We start from the raw sequence: 16,444 nt of genomic DNA, 5'->3' as shown, positions 1-16,444 counted from the left end.
AAAGTCCAACCCCAACTCTTGTTTTGCTTTGACTGTTGTTGCTGTTGAAAGAGCTAGTTGTGATACCAACTATCTCCTTCTAGGGACAGTCTCCAGGTTGTGGATGTCTGAGAATTTAGTGCAAGTGGTTTGTTTGGGGGTGATCTCAGGAAGCATAGATAGGGGGTAGGGAAGAGAACCAACAAAGGATGCATTACCAAGCCGGTTACCACGGTGGCCAGGTGGAGTTCCATAATGCTGGGGTAGACTGGGAGACAAGGTGGAAAGTGCCTCAGAGTTATCCTAGTTGAGGAGCAAGTTCCTGGGTGTTACCCCCTGCCTCTTCCATCCGTCATTAGCTGAGGGTTGCTTCTAGGGAATTTAGCCCCTGGCACTTCCAGCTGGCCCTGCATGTAGGCTGAGCATGTTTCCATGTCCAGAAAAATGTCTTCTGACAGCAATTCCCGGGTGTTCCATCCCAGCAGCCATGGGTGGCAGAGGTGCGTGTGCAGGGGAATATGGGTGGGGCGCTATCAGCCTCTGCCACGAAAGATCTTCTATCAAGATGGGGAAAGTTGAGGACTCCAAGATGGCATCAGTCATTCCATTGAAGGAGAAGAAACTCATGGATGTCAAAATAGGGGAGCGGCCAAGCTGGATACTCATGCGGGATTTTACCCCTAAAGGCATTGCTGGAGCGTTTCAAAGAGGTTACTATAGGTATTACAATAAGTATATCGATGTGAAGAAAGGGAGCATCGCTGGGGTTTCCATGGTGCTGGCAGCTTATGTGCTTTTCAACTATTGCCGTTCTTACAAGGAACTCAAACACGAGTGGCTACGCAGGTGCCACTGCAGAGGGCCCAGTGTGGAGGCACACTCTGCATTCCTGACCATGACCTTTGCCCGGCACCCCTGAGTCCTTTCATATCCTAGCTGAGAACCCAATAAAAGATGACTGGTACATGGGAAAAAAAAAAAAAGAGGGTGAAAGCTGACTATTTAGAGCCAGCTCTCTGGATCCATCGGCCACTTTTGCTGGCTGGGAGAGTCAGCCCAGACATCTTCTCCCCGTCAGGCCTGGTCAGTGCTGACTGGGCCATGCCATGGGCCTTCTTCACAGGCCCTTTGATCTGTTGTTTATGGGCTGTGACACCCTCTATGGACACCAGGAGTGATGGTGTCCTCTCTTCTTGGGTGGTCAGGCGAGCTTGACAGTGGCCTAGAGGTCAAGTTTGTTCCTCTGGGGCCCCTCTTCCCAGGACACTTGGGCCCTGGTGTCTTTTAGTGGCTTCACATGCCCTTCAGCATGGCTTTGTTGGCTTCTAAGCCTGTGCTTTGCCTTCCGTTTTGGGAAGGCAAGAGCTTCCAGCTTTGCTCTTTGTGTCGTCTGCATAAAAGTGTCCTGTAGTAGATTTTAAACTTTGCCTTCCCTGTGTGTGCTCTCAGCCTGCACTGCAGTCTACAACCCACTTGCAGAGCTGGAAGTATGCACCCCTTTTACTGCTGGACATTTCAGCCCCTGGAGGATGAAGACATGGCTCAGAAGACGGGGCGTAGGCCTCACGTACCATCCACCTCGCTGAGCCCCTTTACTCTCTGGGGCCAGTTTCCCCAGTGCAGAGTGAGGGGCTTAGACTTGAGTGTCTCAGAGGACTTTCCAGGTCCCGTTTTTGCTCTCTGTGGTTCTTCCTAATCCAGCACTTACAAACAAAGCCTCTTTGATGGCCAGCTGCTTGAGGGAAGGCTGGCCATCAGGAAGAGTGGATGAAAACCTTCCTAGGTAGCAGGGAACCAGCAAGTGGTAAGGGGCTGCCTGCAGGAGGAGGGAGAAGACCGAGGACTTCTGGTGTGTCCTGAATCCCACTGCCCCTTGCAGGGCCTAGATGTGCACAGATGGTAGAGCCGGCACAGCTGGGCCCGCTTCCCAGGCAGGTGGACCAATGCAGAAAGGCAAAGACAAATGCCCCTACTCGTTTGGCGGAGGGGAATTCAGAGCAGAAGCAGATAACAACAGAGGGAAGTGGTCATTCCTTCTGCAAAGTTGGTGGTCGGGTGTGAGACGTGAGGGCAGGGGGCTGGGGTGTCCTCACTGCTCACGCTCAGTCCAGGTCTGCTGCCGCCTTCACTGCTGTGCCCGCCCTCAGCCACTCCACTCTCCTGTCCTGTAGAGACCTCCCCTCTGAGTCACAGCCGGCTTTGATGGGTTGCAGGAGCAATTTGAGGAAAGACTACAGGCTATGTTGGGCTTTTGCTCACAAGTTATAGTTTATTAAAATATAAGAGAAATGCATGGCTTGGAGGGGGTGCTGCCCTTCAGAATTCGTCTCCAACATTAACAAGGTGGCCTTAGACAACTTTCCCAGTGCGGTCCAGAAAGCTTCGTCCTCACTTGCTGAGCAGGTATGGATGCAATTCTCCTGCGCTTTGGAAATCATTTGAATATTTATAAATTTAAGTATTTATTTTCATATTAAAATTAAAGCTCTATTGTCTTGCAACTAACCTGCCTTGTTCTGCCACTTCAAAACAAAACCTTCTCTGGTGAGATAACCTTTATTTATAGATGGCAATGAGCATATTTAGCAATATTATTATTCATGACCCTTGCACTAAATATCATAATCAGAATACAGATGTGCAGGGTAATTTCCATGCACAAGTCACTATGCATCAAATTCTTGCAAAGCAAAAATAGCATCCATTTTGGGATAAATTATCCATTGGTATTGCATAAAGGTGTCAGGGGGCACAAAAGACTTCGCAGAGTAGAACGTGGGGAGACTGTTTAAATCAGGGGTGCCCAACGCCCCAGAAATGCAGTGGGATTTTCCCATTCCCCCTTCTGGCAGGTTGTTTGGTTGCCTTCTTTTGTTGAACCCATTCTTAGGATGTGGAATGAAAATGAGTCAGGCAGGTGGATGTCTGGATACAAGTGTGGAGGATGAATCAAGGCCTCCTTGGACCCACACCCCATCTCTTTGAATATCTCTTTACTTTTGTCAGACGAAAGATGCGGATTATCAGATAAGTAGCACACTCAGGCTCAGTTCACTAATTGACTGAACAAGAGCGGTCACACTTTATACACCATTCCATAATGGATTTTCATGTTTGTGAATCCTAACTGGCTGTGGAAATGAAAAGCAAATGTCTCATAATCACAAATATCTTCTGGGTTTTTTTCCTGAACCCAAAGATTAAATCAACTTTACCCCCCATTTGCCAGCAAGTTCATGGTTATAGAAGGATGATAAATGATCGGTGATGGACACATCCGTGGTGCTACTGTTTAGCAAATTCTTATAAGTGATTGCTAGATGTAACACATTTCTCAGTTAGGTGTTACATGAATAATTGGTATATTAAAGAAAGTGTGGAATAAACAGGTATAAAGCTTGAAATGTGTTTATTATTTGCTGAGGTTTTTCACATTCATACCATTTAGAAGCCATCGTCAGGTTCAGCATCTTCTCCCATATATCTGGAGCAGAGCCCTTCATTAAACCTGCTGTAAAGAGATGCTTTCTTGCAAACGTTATCATGTATTTGTGGCTACAGCCTGGCCGATCAGAGAGAAGATGCTGTGTGAGAACCTCGCAGAAGAAAACCCGCGAGAAGTACCTGCACCTGTCAGTGTGAGGGTGGGACTAGCGGAGTGTTGTCCAGTGAATCGGTGGGGCCGTCCCTGCTCGCTCCCCTTTCCCAACGCCTGCTGCTTTTCTGTTTCTTGGTGTCAGATCCAGTTCCGGGTCAATTCCGGCTCTATCGGGCTCTCCCTTGGAGTAAACACCACTTCCTTGAAACTCCAGGAGGCTCCGCTGGTCTGAGGGCAGCAAGGAAGGACCGTCATGAGGAGAACCCTGTGACCATCTGCCGCCCTGGGGTGGGGTGGCCCATAGTCCAGATGGAGGAGATTTGGGGTGGCTTCCCCAGACGTTGGGTGCGGATGGCCCAGTGAGCTCTTGTCCAGGCTGCTGCAGACAGCCCAGCCCTGGCCAGTGTCCCAAAGGTCATCTCTCATGAGTGGCTTCTGAGGTGGAGCATTTCCTAAAAAGGTAGGCAGGCAGAACAAACGTGGTGGTGACTCTTTGGCAAAGCAAAACCCTTCTAGTCTTCGGCAAGGCCCGCCTTGGCTCTGACCTCCCCTGGCAAGCTTGCGGACAACGGAGTTCTGCTGTCCTTGTCTCTCCCGCGGCTCCCCTGTCCCCACTGGGAACTTCGTGACCCTATGAAGGGACATCAGCTGTCAGTCTGGGGCTTGTCATTTACCCACCTTGTGGTGACCTCCCAGATAGCCTTGATCTCGAGATCTGGGGTCCGCCAGCCTGGCAGGCCTTCAGAGCATTTGGAGGGCATGAGATGGCTGGATAGAACCTTTCCAAGTGGAGCCCGAGAGACTCTGAGGAGGAAAAACATAGGCTAGACTTACAGATATCTTCAGCTGTCCTCAGAGAAAAACTAGCCTCAAAGATTCTCCCCCCGTGTCCCCATCTCTCAGTCTCATCCTCTCAGCCTTACAGGCTCGTCTATGGCACATGCGGCATCTTCCACGGGGCTACTGCAAGCTGCACTGCACGGAGGATGTCAGACACCAGAGCCCTTTCTCTAAGTTTCTCTGGAAGGGCAATCAGTAGGCGCTCAATATCAAGGAGTGCTCAGAGGATGGCCTGCCCCAGACCTTGTCTTTCCCCACTGCTGTCCACACCCAGCAACACGAAATGCCCGTTTGACCCAGCCTCTCAGCATCTGTCCACATGCGGCAGCAGCCAGTGCTCCTTACTGCACTGATGGGTACCCCAGGGGAGCAGGCCCCAGGGCCCATCCTAGCCCAGTCTCCAGGGCTGCCTTCCGGGCCATGGCCCTGGCGTCTGTGGGCCAGGCTGTAGGTCTCTGTCCCCACCCCACCTGGCCTCCTCAGGCTTGGCTCTGTTCTCGGGGTGAGCCCCGTGGCCTGCCTGTCCTCTTCCTCCCCAGCTCCCTCCACCACTGGCCACTGCCTTCTTTGCATAACTGGTAACACATTTCTTGACTCACCACATGACACTGACGGCTTAAATATCTGCCTGGACCAGATCATTAGGCCCTCGTGCCCAGGATCCCAGTGGAGCCTGCTGGAGGGATGTGGGGGTCGTGCTCAGGTGGTCCTGGACTGGGGAGTCCTGCTCCCCTCCTTGGCAGCGGCGAGCTGGCCTGCCCCACTACTTCCCCTCTCCACTTCTTCTGTCTCCCTCGGGAGAGAAACCACCAGGACTCGCATTCCATTCGGTAAAGACTGAAACCAACATCCGAGTCAGCCTGGCACAGAGGAGCAGTCTAGATGGATCTGGGTGTGGATTCAAGGTGTGGGATTCGAGGCATCCCCCAGACCCTTCCAGGTTTTCCTGGAAACTTCCCCCTGACCCCCCTGGTGCCCAAAAGCCCTCTGCCGAGGAGCCACGCACGTGGCTCAGTGCTGCCCACGGCAGGTGGGCTCCTCCAGGACAGCTCCTCTGTGCCACATGCTTCCCGCTTGGGCCCTGGGTGTGGGCGGGTGCAGCGGGACCCAGCAGAGCAACCCTTCACCAGGTGGCGCCGGGAACCTCGCTACGGGAGTCAACACGAGGTTGGGCCAGCCCCGCCTGAGGAGTGGGTCGCTCTGCGTTGCAGGGCTGGCCCTCCACTTTCTGACTGTGATCTGAGAGCTTGGCTTCCCCATGTGAAGATGAAGGATTGGGCACTGCCCTCTAACCCTCCATCCCTCAGGACTGGTGACGGTAGGGGACCCCTCATTCTTGACAGACTGTGGTTGTTTGTCCCTCTGACTGCCTTCTCTCCAAGCAGTTTTCCTGGGTAGAGTCCTCTCTCTGGTTCTTTCAAAATCTCAGCTCTGCAGGGCGTCATTGACTTCCACAGTCGTAGATGGGTGCATGGAGGGCCTCACCCGACTTGTTGCCGTCCTTTCCCCACCACTTCCCATGTTACTGGGCAAGAAGGAGGCAGGGGAGAGGGGAAAAGGAAGCACAGAGTCTGGGGATGACAAGAGAGGACTCCTGAGAAGAGGGAAGGTGTCTCCAAGGGTCATACTCTGGGGGAAGCCCCCACCGACCCCTCACTCTCAGGGCTCAGAGCCTCGGGGAAGGTTTACTCTTCACCTTTTTACCACGGCTAATTTCCTCCAGGACGAGAGCAGAGACGGTCTGTGGGACATACTGTTCTTTCTTCTTATAGACCTAATGTGGCTGAGCTATTTTGGGCAGCCATTTAAATAAAAGCCAATTTGACTAAAGAGCAAAATATATTCTACTGAATGACGGCAAAAGGGTAGAGCTTGGAAAGGGAAAGGAAAAGAAAATAACAGAGAGAGGGAGAGGGGGAAAAAAAAGAAAATGCAAGGCATTCATTTTTCCTTTGTACTTTTTAATAAAAGAAATTCTCCGGCTGCTTAAAGTGACACATTAAAAGATGTATGTATCGTGGCTTTTAAAAACACAATTAGATAACACCTTGTCAAATCCTTATATTCTTTGTTGACAGCCTTGAGCGCCGGCACAATCCCGGCACAGCCATTGGGGCAGGTGTCTCCCCTGACACGCTGGCAGCCGAGTCAGCCATTTCACAGAAACGCTACTGTTTACCACTTTAATCATCAATCCACATCTAGTCACAACAATAAGTCAGAAGGAGCAGTAAATTATACTTGTTCAGCCCTGATGAGTTTGAACTGTTTTGCTGAAATTAACTGAAGTAATTATCTATTTTTCTAAAGCTGCAAAAAAGAAAAAAAAAAAAAAGTAGTAATGTTCCATGGGGAAAGAGGCTTTGCGAGTAGTCGGCCATGCAATATTTAAGGAAACTTTTTTTTTGGTCTGATGACCACATAGGTTAGATGAGGCTGTGAGATGAGGAATTTTTCATATACTATAGTCTCTCTCTTTTTTTTTTTTTAACTAAAAAAGAAATCTTCCTGCAAAAGCAGGCTCTCCCGTGACTGGACTGGTTTCTCCATCCACCTGATTTGGCCTTCCTGGTGAGCCCGTCACATTCTGCGGCTGCTTCCTCTCGCAGCGCCGAGAGCAAATCCTCAAGAGCAGAAGCTTTCTGGCTTTCTGTGATCTTAAGTAAAAGGGGAGGAAACCTGTCCATGGCTCTGATCCCCACAGTTTCCTCGGCCGGCTGGTCTAGATCTTTAGTCTGTCCAGGACGGGTCACACCGGTGGTGCGGGGCATGAGGGGACAGAGGCCCCCGGGGTTGACGCTGCTGCTGACTTTTGCAGTGTGGTTTCCCTGTGCCCCTGAGCTGCTGCTCTTTCCTCAGTGTGGTCTCCCCGAGTTTACAGCGGAAGGCACTGGGCTCGTCCCCGCATATGGTGGGAGCAACACACACTGTGGAAACAGACGGACTGCATGGCCCTGACCAGCTTGGTTTCCCCTCTAGAAAACAGGGCCAGTAGCACCCACCTGGCAGGGTTATGTCGAGAGGTGAATGGGCGTTTATGAGCTGATGGGAGGGAAGGTGACAACACGAGGCCTGGCCCCTAGGCCGTGCTCAGTGATGGAGCTTCCCTTACCTTCCCTTATACGCAGGAGGGCGGGATGGGGAGTGACTGAGAGCATAGGTGCTGCGGTCAGATGCCTGCACCTGACACCTGGCTCTCTGCTTCGCCGCTGTGTGATCTTGGGTGAGTTGCTTGCTGCTGCCTCAGTTTCTAAATTAGGGATAACAGTTACTCTCGTGAGTTGAATGAAACCACGTATGTGAAATACACAGTGAGTGCTCAATAATACATCTATTTTGTAGTTGTTGTTACCTCTGCATGCAATACTCAGAACAGGGATGGACGCATAGAAGGCGTGCAATATTCCACCAGTTTTCTGGCTTGAAAAATAAAGGGAGGCTCTGAGCCATGTCCCGTGGTCGTGACTTCTGGGCTACCCTCCTCCAGCAGCTCCACAGGAGTGCGGGGTAACTCCAGGGCTCCTTCCAGCCCCATCGTCTGTGAGAGGAGCCTCCTCAGGGCCCTGCCAAGTTAGCTGCAACAGGACTCACCCTTGAAAAGGAAGACATGGGTGCCCAAGTCTCTGTCTGTAGGGAGAATCTCTACAGAGACCCTGGTGCCCATGCACCCCCTCCATCCTGAGCCACGTGAGGAATTTTGAAAACCCCTTTTAAAGCCACACCAAATATATATCCTTGTCTAGATTATTCAAAAACCTAGGGACTCCACGTTCTTCTTAATTTTCTGAGTAATTAAGGCAAAATTAAAGCAAAACAAATGGTTAGGTGTGGGGGAGGGAGAATGAAGCATAATTATCCACTCCATCTATCTAGACAACTCCTATCCACAGAAACGTTGTGCAGTCTACCATGTTCTGATCTGGGTAAACATGATGATTTTACTCAGTGGAATATTATTTTCTATGATTCATTGTGATAAACCAACAAAACTCTAATCTGAAGTTCTAATTTAAAAACACTGTATTTTATATTTAAACTTAGGGATAGCAGTGGTGTGTCTCCTTGGTTTACTAGTCAATTTTCTTGGAAAAGAATTCCTTCTTCCTCCCTTCCTCCCTCCCTTCCTTCCTTCCTTCCTTGTTTCCTTCCTTCCTTCCTGCTTTCCTCTTGCTTTATTCAGTCCTTTATCCATCAGTAGACTTCTGCCCATTTAACCTGGCCCCAGACCGTAACCGAGAGAATGGATTCATCTAACTCTTCAGATTTGGGCCATTTGCATCCCTTCAGAAGACAAAGCAGAAATTGTAGATTTTTTTCTAATCATAAGAAAAATGAAAGTTACAAGTGAGGCATTGAATTTGGATAACAATGGCAGGACAGAGGAGGACCTGATGAGGTTCTGTCAATTTCACAAAGCACGTTCCTCTGCCTTTTCCCTGGCTGCCTTGAGGCATTGGCCCTCTTCACGGGCTGTTTCGTGGACTAACAGGGCTTGCTTCTTTCAGTTTCCCTAAGAGCCATCAGGTCCTCTCAGAAATTAAGTGACAGATCCTCACTCTGGATTTGATTCTTGGCTGTAGCTTGTGCATGTCATGTTTGTAATGTAACAATTTTCACCAAGTGTCACTGGAGGAAAAGTTGTGACTCTGGGCCTATACTCTACTTTGAAATGTTCCTAGTTGTTTACTGATCCTAGTTTTTAAAAACAGCAACCGTAGACGGGATCTGAGGTGCTGTCCAAGGCCAGAGCACAGGGAACAGGATCAGAGTCCAGGTCCCCCCCACCAAGCCGATAGTTTGTTGAATGTATCTAATGTTGTTTGGTTAGGGTTCGGGGCACTTCCTCGCTCCCGGCCCCCATTCGTGCTCCCGCATGTACTGAATGCTCACCTGATGAAATGCACTGGAGGGAGGAAGAGTGGCTGGCTTGTGCAGGTCAGCAGGCAGAGGCCCAGGATGAGGACACAGCCTGGCGGGCATCCCCAGCGGGCCGAGGTGCCCATGGCCCTGGGTGCTTGAACCTTTAGTGTGTGCCCCACCCTCTGTCCCCACTGCTCTAGTAGCTAGTAACAGACTCGAGAGTGGTGTGGACACATTGTAGAGGCCTCCTCAAAAATGTCAGACATTACACACTTTGGCTTTAAGCTTTTCTGCCAAGAATTGAGTGTGCACCTATTAGGAAGAGCTCTTTTGTTCCAGTGACTCTGTAAAGGAAAATGTTGTTTTGTTGTTGATTGAGCAACTACTTTCTGATTTTTATTTATGGAGTTTTCTTGAAGGAGGGTGCAGCTGGCAATTAGACTTTGCTTTCTAGGGAAAATTTTTGGCTAAAATATCTAAACACTAACTTCCCAGACCAGGGTGAGGGAAGAGTTGGGTCAGAAGAGGGATTGTCCCCAGATTTTCCATGTTCCCTGGGTAAGGACACTGGAACCTAAAATTATGAACACTGGGAGCTTGCAGGTACCAAAGAGCTCATCTAAGTGGGAGCTTTTATTTGACATATGAGGAAACTGAGGCCGGAGAGATCAGGTGATCTACCCATGACTGTATTCCCCACTCATTCTAACAGTATTTACCAAGTTTCTGTTGGGTCCAGGCACCAGTCTAGGTGCTGGGAATCCACAGTGAACATAAAAACCACTGCTGTCTGGGAGGCTGCATTGGGGCTGCATTCCAGAAAGTCATATGCCAGGGACATGTGGGCATCATGTCAGTGGGACAGGCAGGGCCCCTCTCCCTCAGCCTATTGGACACAGCTCCTGAGACAAGGACCCCGTCCAGGGCCTCTGAACCACCCGAGGAGGGCCCAGGCGTGGTTTCAGGGACTGCAGGAACCCCTCAACTGAATATGAAATTGGACTGTGGGCATCTCTGCAATGGGGAAGAACCCATAGATACCACTGGGTCCTCACATGGGCCATGCCTCCTGAAAGGAGTTTGACCCACTTCCTAGAACCATGGCTGAGAAACAAGGCGATGCGGGCATCTTGTTCCCCAAGAGCAGGCAGCCGTAGGTGTAAGTACAGGAGACCCAGAGGCTGTGGTCCAGCTGCCTCCAGGGAAGGGCCTTGGGATGGGGAGCTCCTGCTGGAGGAACCCTGGCCTCCCAAGCTCTGCTGCTTGATTGTGATGCTGAGAGGGAGGTGGTGAGGCGGTGGAGTGCAGGGGGGTTTGTAGGACCCTGAGAATCCCAGAAACTCCATTCTAGAACTTGCTAGCCAGGGTGAGGACTTCCTTGACTCAGGGAAGGAAAACCGAGGGCATTGAGCAAGTCAGCTCTCGTGGTCATCAGGAAGTGGAGTCCGTCCGTCCTCAGCTCACCTCCGAGCAGGAGATCCAGCTGTGTACACTGCACACTTCCATTGGAAGCTTCAGTCTGCCCACGACTTCTATCTGCAAAGGCGACAAAACACAGAACTGGGGTTCACGGTGGGCCTGGGGGCTCCCCTGCTGCGGTGGTGAGGAGGAACGAGACGGCAGGCGATGTCACATATACCAGGGGTTAGACGTTTATACTCGTTCTTTCTCTCACTCAGCAGACATTCACTGAGTGAGTGCTCCATGCCAGGTTCTGTTCCATTGGTGCAGACAGAATGGGGAACAAGGCGATGACGCCCCTGCCTGTGCAGCCCACGTTCTTGTGACCTCTGTGGCGCCGACGCGGCTCAAATGCACTTATTCACATTTAGAGCTACAGTTAGAGCACTTGACAAACAGTTCCCACGGACACTCAGAAGTCATGACTAGCGGCTGATATTGCTGTTCTGCCGGTGAAATTAGCTTGTGCAAAGAGGTTAAGCCAGTGATGCTGAAAGCTCAGGGGTCCCACGATGTCATCAAGCCTGGGTACACACCTTCATCTCGCTGGAATTTAGGGACCTAGTTCGAAGGAGCCAGGCTACTGACTCTGAGCTCGAGGGCTCCGGGAGCAGGTTGGTGGAGGAGGCCAGGTGCAAGCACCCTAATCGGCATCAGTCCTGTGCAGAGGCCGGGGGGGCTCTCTCTCTGCGTGGAATGTGGCTGCTGGGAGCCGGCATTCGGGGAGCAAGCTGCTGGCTGGGTGCTCTGGAGGGAACTTAGTCCTGCCTTTGAAAAGCTGCTTAGAAATAATACTACTGGATAAATCTTCAGAGTGGATGGTACAAGATACCATGTACAAGATGGTACAAGGTGTCCATCCCCTGTCCCGGACGAACAAGGAGAGGTTAGAAGCCACAGGCGGACGTTGCGATAGGTGCCCTTCAATCGTGTGGCCTGCCAGGCGTGTCCAGGCTGGTGCTCCCACTCTGGGCTCTCCTGATGTTCTGACATTGTGCTGTATACACACAGGCATTACCATAGTCACACAGATGTTCGTGGCTTGGACACGGGTTTAATATCTGCGAAGTGCTCTGGACTGGAGGCTGCAGGAGGGCATGACTGTGCCCACTTTGGTCATCTCCTAACCCCCAGGGTCTGGCACAGGGCCTGACACTGAGAAAGACACTCAACGAGGCATGGTGAGAAAAATGAATGAATGAAAGTGAGGATGGATGGACAAACAGCAGCATTTTGTGACTACAGAGATTGTGAAACCTTCTGGTGCCCAACCTGTCTTCTCCAACTCCACAGACCCTGTAGAGACAGCACAGATGGCCCACAACTTTTCCAGTCATTCTAAATGAACCAATAAAGGCCACGTGTTTACCTGTAAAAATCCTGTAGTCTGTTTTGTTTGCTTGTTTGTTTTGGGTTTTTTGCTGAGGAAGATTGGCCCTGGGCTAACATCCGTGCCCATCTTCTTCTACTTTATATGGGACGCCGCCACAGCATGGCTTGATAAGCAAGGTGTAGGTCCACGCCTGGGATCCAAACCCGCAAACCCCAGGCTGCTGAAGTGGAGTGTGCAAACTTAACCACTACGTCACCAGGCTGGCCCCTGTAGTTTGTTTTTCAAGCCAGCTGGAGAGTACCCAGATATTCATTTTATTGCTGTTATCTTCTTATTGATCATTTTGGATATTATTTTGGACATATTAAGTATATAATTTTAAAATTAATTTTAAGAAGAAAAGCAAGGAGATGCCACCAATCTTGTATAGTGGTGATGGGCGTAGAATTTCGTATGTTATTTGCGAAGGGTGATTTGGTAAAACAGTATACATGTGATTTGAAGCATCAGTTCCAGTTCTAGAAATGAATACTGTGTAAATAATTAAATATATGCCCAGAATAAGCCACAAGATGTTCAACGCACTGTTTATGCAAGAGTAAAAGAATGGAAACAACCCAGTTATAGGGATTTAGCAAATAACTGGTAAGGTACTTATACAATAAAATACATTTCTGTGGATAAATATGGAAGGCTGACAATAATGTTATTAAGTTTTAAGTTACAGAAAATGTATATAGTAAAGTTCAATTTTTATAAAACTATGTACGTTTAGAATATTTATATATGCATGGAAGCATTTTGAAGTCTTTAGTATAAGTCTAAAGTATTAGTAAAGTATTAGTAAAACTAAAACTCAAGTATTAGTAAAATAATACTTGAGTATTATTTTATATTTTCAGAATGAGTATATATTACATTTATAATAAGAATAATATCTTTTAATTTTGGAAAATAAAATAAAATAATAATGTTTAAAAAGAAGGATGCTGAACTTTGAGGCAATGGGTGTTTTGCTGAGAATGACATCAGCTTCGCTGATTTCTTCTTTCTTATAGTGGGCACTAACTGGTCACCACAGTTGCCTTTGAAAAGTTAGCATGGGAGAATGAACTGGTTACTACATACTAGATGGACTTTTTCTTGGTAGACAGAATCTGTCAACAATTTGAGGCCTGGGGGAGGCATCAAGGCAACATTGTTAATTCACAAGTATCGAACCACTAGGGTAATTAGACCAACGCCCTGGTTCTTCACATGAAGACACTGAGGTTCAGAGAGGGTGAGTGACTGGCCTGAGGTTGCTCAGCAAGCTTGGAGCAGAGCCAAGACGAGCTGGCCACCAGTCCTCTGTGCAGGAATGGCTTTGCACAGTGGGGCTTCTGGACCAGTAACTCTAGCGAGGCCCTGTGGCATCCCTCCAGAGACAGCATGCCTCCCAGGCAGGAGTCCCTGCATTTCAAAGCAGCTCATTCTGCTGGAGAATTTTATATTTATTATTTGGTTAAATCCTCACCGTCATTCTGTTGGGTAGGAACTCTGATTATCCCCATTTTACAGATGAGGAAACTCATTCTCACTGGGTAGCAGTTACACACTCCGGCTGCCGATGCTGTAGGGAGGTGACAGCAGATGCTGGAGGATGCTTGTTGACGTCAGAGTGCCTAGCGACATGCAGGGCAAACTGCTTCCATCGCCAGACACATTCCCGTCCTGCTTCTCCGGCTGGCACCCCTCCCCCATTCTCCCTCTCTCTTGTTTGTCCCATAAGAGGACAAGTTCAGAATGGCTTCAACCAGGCCCTGGTTGCTTCATCTTTTGATGGAGTCAAATTGCTACTTAGGAGGAAAAAGAGGTTGGCCTTTGGAAAAGCCAGGAGTCGGGGGAGAGGAGCCATGGGTCCAGGTAGCGGGTCTTCTCTGGGACCTTGAGCTGAGATCACGTCCAGATCGCTGTAAGTCGAAAGAGCAGATATTTCTAGGAAAAAAGGCCGACAAGGGCATGCACATCTCTTAGGGCGTTTGAAAGCCACCTCCTGCTTTTCAAGTGCCGAATGCATTCTGTTGTCGTGGGTGTTCTGTGGCCTCTGGTCTTCACGGCTGCACAGGGGGAGCCCTGGGTTCCCAGGGGCTGCCCAGCTGGACTGGAGTGTTTGCCCTGAGGGCATGGAGTGTGCTCAGCCCCCTGGAGTCAGCAGTGCTGACCCTGCTGTTGAGGAGCCACACAGTCCTGCCTCTCCCAATGCCTAGTCCAGGGAGGGGGACCCCTTACCTGGCAGAATTTTGGTCAAGGCTCTATTTGAAGGCAAGCGTGGTTGTCTCCTTTTTCTACATGCCTGTAGATCCACAGGGGAATGGCAACCTTTGTGAAGACACTGGGAGGAATGGTCCTGAATGGGAATGGAATTGGTGCCCATGCCCACAGGGGAGGGTGGTGGCAGCTTGGGCTCTGCAGGCCCACAGTGTGGACTCCAGTCCAGCTGGGACCCTCACCAGCTCTGCGATCTTGAGAAGGTCGGCCTCTCTACACCTCAGTTTTCTCCTCTGTGGAAAGAGGGTTGCGTGATTACTCCCATGGAGAAGCGGCTGGGTGGGAAGAGGATCCGTGTGACATGTTGGCCACTGTGCCGGGGTCTGACCAGTGCTTGTCACATGCTGGAGTCGGCTGTCGGTGGAGGGCCCAGACACCAGCAGGGGGAGGTGGCCAGAGGGGGGCACTGGCTGGAACAGAGGAGGGAAAGGAAAGTGAGGATGTGTGTCAGAGTGGGTGTGAAGGCTGGCTTAGTGTCCCCCAGGGTGACGCGGGGCATGGTGGCCAGGACGTGGGACACCCAGGCCCCAGGCCACGCCATCACCCCGCTGTCTCTGGCCTCATAAACTCCTGGACCAGAATTTCTTCTTCATCTGCAAACTGAGCAACTTGGATCAAATGACCCCTCGCCTCCTTGAAGCTCCACTCCACAGTGTAACGATTTACTTATTTACCAACGATTCCTGAACTGCACATGTTGTAAAAGACCATTAGGTCCTTCTCTACCCATTCCTTGTGACCGAGTGCAGCTCGAACCTGCTCGCAAATGATTTTTTAAATTTATGTGTAATTTGCTTTGTTTTAGAAAATGCAAACATGGGGATTTCTTACTGATATTTTGTGATGAAGATATTTTTGTGATTATTTTCATTGTGAATTTTAATGAAGCTCCCCTTTGTTCATCAACAACTTTCTTTCACATCCCCTCTTTACTTAAATAGTTATATTTTAAAGATAAAGGTAACATATGCTCTCAGAAAATAATTCCTTGTGAATATGCACATAATATGATAGAAATATACATATTTATGTATTACAATAGTTATTTTTTTTGCAAATGTAATACGATAATCATACAGTAGACATTTTCTCCAATTTGCTTTTTTTGCTTAAAAATAATGAAGTACATGTAGAAGTATTGACTTCAGTCTCAAGTTACGTAGTTACCAGTTGTATAGTATTCTATTCTATTATGTGCAATAATTTATTTAACCAGGCTGGTACTGATGCCCATACACACAGGATAATAGGTTGTTGTGAGTTTCTGTTATTTCAACAGTACCACACCAAATATCTTTTGTGTACTTGCACAATTGTATTTGTACAATAAATTCATAGAAGAGAAATTACAATTGATTGTTTTAATGGATTTGTTTGGAATAATATTCACAAAACCTCAAATTGTACGAGTCATACGAAAATGAACTTTTCATCAGGTGTCAGACCAAGAAGGCACCTTGAGACCTGACAAAGATAATCGCAGGCAGATGACATGGATTCTAGGCAGTGTCTGCCTGGCCACTTGTGCGGTAAACGTTTCCTGGGGTAACAAGAAGGCGAATGCTTGGCTTGGGCATCTGCGGGCGCGAGAGACCTGGGAGGGTTGTGTGGGGTGATCTGCCACGCATGAGTTTGCCAGACAGGAGTCAACTGTGGACCTTCAGGAGAGCTGGCCGGGGCTGGTCTTGCTCGAGCATTTACAAGGCACCAGCTGTTTACCCTGCTGTAGGTCAGATGACTCCAGTCTGTGATTTAGATAGAATGAGCCTTGCTGGGTGGTGGTCCAGGAGGCTCTGATGCAGCCAGAGTCAGGCTGGGTGTGGTTTCTGGCTCTGAGGACCTGGGTGCTGGCAGCTTGGTCACCAGGGGTCTTGATCACCACAGTTCTCTCTATGGCTTTCTGAGGGGCCGGGACACATCACTTGGACCAGCGTCTGCTGTGGAAAGCTCCTGTGATCCTCTCCGCAGAAGCAGTGAGACCTCCACTCCCCTGACATTGTGGCCAGCTTCCTGGATGCCTAAGGTGTGGCGTCAGAGTCAGAGTGCTGCCTCGGAGCCGTGAA

The 16,444-nt window shown here is 49.4% G+C and overlaps 1 pseudogene; it reads left to right on the top strand.

Moving 5' to 3' along the window:
• Positions 1 to 562: 562 nt before the first annotated feature.
• On the top strand, positions 563 to 898 carry LOC101408769 (ATP synthase F(0) complex subunit f, mitochondrial pseudogene; annotated as a pseudogene).
• Positions 899 to 16,444: the final 15,546 nt, after the last annotated feature.

Source organism: Ceratotherium simum, chromosome 33, assembly GCF_057802395.1.
Source record: "Ceratotherium simum simum isolate JZ-2026a chromosome 33, ASM5780239v1, whole genome shotgun sequence".
NCBI lineage: Eukaryota > Metazoa > Chordata > Mammalia > Perissodactyla > Rhinocerotidae > Ceratotherium > Ceratotherium simum.
The sequence above is the reverse complement of the archived record's forward strand: the minus strand, read 5'-3'. Positions and strand labels throughout refer to the sequence as shown.